A 5538-nucleotide genomic window follows, 5' to 3' on the forward strand; every position below is an offset into this window, starting at 1 on the left:
ACTGATGAACAGAAATCAAATTGTGATTTGTGAATAAAAACTTCCATTTGACTTCATTCCTTATCAGATCAAATTGAATATCAAACAGAAGGGAAGTACAGAATTGTTGTATGGGTAAATAAATCAACATCCAGGGGAAGAACACAATTCATTTGGGGGAAAAAGACAACAAGGATTGATAGAAAAGAAAATCTCCTCTTTTTTTTGCTGTTGTCTACATCTACATATACCTTTGTACAAGGTAATATTAGTGCTTAAAGTTGTTTTGAGTGAATGTTACTTTCCATCATCAGTAACATGACCAAATTGAAACCAACTACCAACTACCTGCTCCTCCGTCCAATCACATCCATATACTGTCATTATCCCCAAAGCCATTTTCAAGATGTATTCATCAAGTTTATTCCCACGTGACCAGTTGAACCAACTACAAGATGAGTCAAAAAGAAATTGACTGAATTTGAAAAAAAATGTTTAAAATAATTGGCTTGTTCTATGTTAATAAAAAAAACAATAAAGTACATCTTATCAGACTTGTATGACTCGTGATTTGGACTCGGACTCGAGTTACATTTTTAATGACTCGGACTGGGACTTGAGTCACTTTGACTTACGACTCGGACTCGGACTCGGGGCTACGGACTCGGACTTGGACTTGAACTGACTTGTGACTCGACGGAAATTACCGCACTGCACACGCGCACATATATAATTTGATCGTTTTCTTTAATGTGCAATACATGTACAGGGCGCTCGATGTGGTGCATGCGTGGCCGTGGCCGGTTACCGATATATTGACTTATAGAAATCAATGTACTGAAACTTGTACCCCGCCATCAACACGCAATACTGCATTGGTGCAAGATTGATAGGGTAAGGTACAATGTACCAGACTTTTCTTGTCAGACGTCCTGTCGTTCACACGTGTATTGCTGTCGTATCGCGATAACGCGATATGAATAGTCTGCTGATCTGCCCATTTCGGTAACGTTACATGCAAGTTGCAACGTATGTAGATCATGATGGCATCCAATGCAAAAATTGTCAATTTTGGATATCTTAACTTCAAGAGAAATGCCAATGGAAGATCAAGTGCAGAATGCAAGTTCTGCAGGAAGAAAATAGAGGAGAAAACCGGCACTACGTCCAACTTCAATCGCCACCTTTCACGTATATAGAAGTCTAAAAAAAGATATTTGAAACGCCTGAACTTTAAATGCAAAAGTTAGGCCAATACCAGTTTTGTCTGAATTGCCTATATAACTGTTTTTGCAAATGAACTCCTCATTTTGTAAGGAAATTAGAGAAAAGCTGTGGGGAAAAATGAAAATTTACAGCACCTGAAATGTACGTATTTCGATACTATACCAAAGGTGACTCTGAATCTCTGAATTCCCTAAAATGTACGTTTTTTGATACAAAGAGGTGACTCGTGACTTGGACTTGGACTCAACCTTTGTGACTCTCTGACTCGGACTTGACCTGGAGGACTCAGGACTCGGACTTAGACTCGAGAAATGTGACTTGGACTCGGACTGGGATTCGATGTTTCGTGACTCGAATACAAGTCTGCATCTTATTGACTATTAACTGTGAAAATTTCACTTAAATTGCAAACTCTATTCCCAATTCATGTCTATTTCAATAAAATGATCACAAAACTTGGCTGTCCACCACTTATCAATTACCGTGTTGCGAACTGATAATACATCTCCCAATGAGGATAATGAAACATCAATTGTTTTCCCACCTCCATGAATGAACGAGAACTTGCAAAGGAAAAGATACAAAAATCACCATCGATATTTCGAAGAAAAAAGAGAGTTAACTTGCTTCTCATATTCAAAACACACAACTTGATAGTAAAAATTCTCTTGATTTCAATTATTAAAATCTCATTTGTATTTGAATACTTGTGTGTAATCTGTAATTCTCACTTAGCTCATTTAGCTTTCAATATTATCGCATTCCTTGTAAGAAAAAAAATCTTGAGGGCGGGTCACTTTTTATTTTAATAACCCTGTATAACGCAATGTGAACATGCATCTCTCATACACACTAAACTTAATTGTCTTCATTTTCTATCATCCTCTTTCTTTTTCTGTCTTTTCTTCTTGTGCGGTAGCCTTCACATTGAGTGGCATTTATGCCTTGTGAAGGAACGACTTGCATAAAAAAACAATTACATGTACACAATACGCATGTTTAATCTGGAGCCAATCATTAAAACTGAAACAAATTCAATTCTCAGATTTCATGTCAGTGCAAGTAGTGAAACTGACTCACATGCATCTGCTTTGGTTACAGGAACTGATACCACAAGATAGTCACATGCATTAAAATCGGACAGAAATGTTGGGGGAAAAAGAAGGAAAAGAACAAGAAACTTTCTGTTTCAATTCCACTTTGCTCAAGGTCTTATAATCCCTGTAAGTATAAATCTGGAGTGATCTTGAAATAGAGAAGAACATTCTTTGCTGCATCTGAACAACATGTGGCTCACGGAGCTCAATGCTACATTGTGCATGAACTATGGGTGATGGCTACCAAAACAGCTCCACTCCATCAACTGGGTGCAAAACTGAAGTTGAAAAGCATCGTGAGAACTTTTACATGAGTGGAGAAAGAACTAAACAAATAACATGGTTAAGTGCTGAAATCATTGCACCAATCGGCCTCTGCTTAAACTTTGTCTTTCTCTTCACAGTCATTCGAGTGAAGTCCATGCGTACAATCATCAACATCTACTTATCCAATCTGGCTGTGGCTGACTCCCTCTACCTTATGAATTACTTCATATTTGCACTGTCTTCACCTACAGAGTACAACTTGTTGGTCAACAATGCAATATCAAGTGGCCAATGCACGTTCATCGCTACTTCTAATTTCTTTGTGGTTACCATAGCAGCTGAGAGATTCTCTGCAGTGCGCAATCCTATAACGTTCAAAGAAAAGGCCTCTAAATCTCGAGCAGCAAAGATATCAGCAGGACTTTGGGTGCCAACAATTATTGTTGGTGTGATTCTGATTTTCGTACCATTAACAGAAGCTGTCTCCGATAAAGTCTACTTTTGGATTCTTTCCATTATCAACATTGTCTCTTCGATAGCAACTCTTGCTTTGTACATCTATGTAGTATGGAAAGTATGCAAGCAATCAGCCCTGTTCCCGAACCGTCCCAAGCAAGCAGGCAAGGTCCTCTGCATGGTTATCATCAACACTGCTATTTTCTTCATTCTGAACTCACTGACCGTTGCAACTGCAATTATGGCAATACATGCACGTGTAGTGTCATCCAATTATACTTCACCTGCTGAGATTGTTGCCAATCTGGAACTTGGAGAGACAATACATATTCTGACTATATGCATTGAAATTTTGCAACTGATCAATAGCTCAATAAATTCCCTGGTCTACAGTGCCACAAACGTTGACTATCGTGAAGCTGTAGTCAAGGCTTTCTCATTCCTCAAACTGTGCTGTCGTTGCTGCCCAAGACAGAATCCCAGCCGACCATCGCAGCCAGGAAAGCAGATTGAGCTTTGTGTGATTCCACAGGCAGAAAATGACCAAGAGCACCATGCTGCCAGGCCAAGCAGCAGCAAGCCACCAAGCCAAGGGCATGCACAACAAACAGCGAGTCAGCAGTCACTGGACAGCTGTCAAGAACAATGTTCCAGGCAAAGCAGCAGCAAGGCATCCATGCACAGTCAGCAGCATGTTCAAGTGCATGTTGAGGTACATGCAGAACCAGCAGGGACCCCAGCCCTTGCAAGTTCTCATCAGGAACAATGCTCTAGTCTGACTGACTGCAAGCTATCCATGCAAGGGGAACAGTGTGAACATCCAGAACCAGCAGAGAGCCAGCAGTCACTTGCAAGTACTCAGGAACAATGTCCTGGGCTGACTGGCACCGAGCCATCAGCACAAGGGCAGCAGTATGCACATCCAGAACCAGAAGGGATTTAATCTTTGGAAAGTTGTCAAGAACAATGTTCACTGGTACCTGATAAGTGCAAGCTGTCTTTAAGGGCAGCAGTGTGTAGAGTGAGTGCTGCTTTTGAACTTGCTGTGTTCAAAGTGTAGAGTAGATTTAAGGCCGTTTCATACATCTTCTTCATTGGAATGCCAATTAAGTAGATTTGACATCGAGAAACGTTAACAACACAATATGCTGGAGTTGAAATGTGTTTTACTTCAGCGAATTGCCAATACATGTACGCACCATGACATCAGTAATGTGCAGGCCCGCCCAGAGCAGATTGCAACCAACTATCAGTAAAGGGAACAGCTGGTATTCATGCAATGTATGTATGTAAAAGGTTCAGAAATTAACAAATCCCAAATAGTTTAATTATTTGAATCAAACTTTTGTTCGTATTTAAAGGTAGAGTAGATCATTTGCAGCTATCCAAAAAGTAACTGACAAAATTATTGTTAAAAGGCTTTTGGTTTTAATGGCACTAAACTCCCTGTGAAATCATTCTTTCTGACATGCTGTCATTTTGAAGGAAACAATGAAAGAAAGCCATTTCCAACGATGCATCAAGTTAGTTCACGTAGTTGGTTTGTAAATTCGGTGAATCCATGAATATGTGCGCGCAAGCGTTGACACGACGAACACGCACACTAGGTTGCCATTATTCGTCAGTTCAGTGCATGACATCGCGTAGCTGCAATTGACTGAATGAGAATGTGTCCCTGGGGCTGAATTCGGAGGCAATATAAAACATGACTCAGCAACTTTTGAATTGAACCCGAGCTCCTAGAATATAGTTTTGGAATATACTGCATTCACAGAGCTAAAACTTCATCGTGTTAGTTGTTAAGCACCCGTTTTTAGATTTTGAGCACTTTCATTGCTTCCAAAAAAAAAATGCACAAATGACAAATGATCTACCCTTCCTTTAAATGAGCAAGTTTGTTATATTTTCAGTGTGAAAGTATACAAGTATTAGTACTAACATATGGATAACCCTGAAATTTTTCACTGTAAATAAATTTTTTTTAAATGCCTTTGAAACAGATTTGGAGGTTTTAATTTTAGGAAATGCACCTCTGTATTCCAAGTCTTTGGATGTTTCAGGCTTTTACATATTTTCATGATGGTGCCAAGGTGCATATTCATGAGAAATACAGTGAAGTCATGAGCTGGAACTTCAGTGTCACTGCTGTTTGAGGGGAAAGGAATGTTAACAAAAGTGTTTTGATCAAGATTGATGTGACTGTTGCGTTCATTAGCACATAGCATGCAGCCAGTGAGATGCTTCAATGTACAAACCTTTACACATGTACAATGCAATGAATTTTAGGTTCATAAATTATACAGAAAACCCCAAAGCTGTGAAGTGTAAAATACCTAAATCGACATCACAGCAACATTAGAAACAATTGCGAACATGTGCACGGGCAATGCAAAAAAGTGTGCGTAAAATGTGGTCACTACTTTCATACAAACACAGGGCTAGGATATTTCATGTTTTAGTGAAATTCATTTTACAGCCTTTTGATGCTGTTATTAACAGACCTTGACAAACC

Source organism: Patiria miniata, unplaced genomic scaffold, assembly GCF_015706575.1.
Source record: "Patiria miniata isolate m_02_andy unplaced genomic scaffold, ASM1570657v1 HiC_scaffold_7, whole genome shotgun sequence".
Lineage (NCBI taxonomy): Eukaryota > Metazoa > Echinodermata > Asteroidea > Valvatida > Asterinidae > Patiria > Patiria miniata.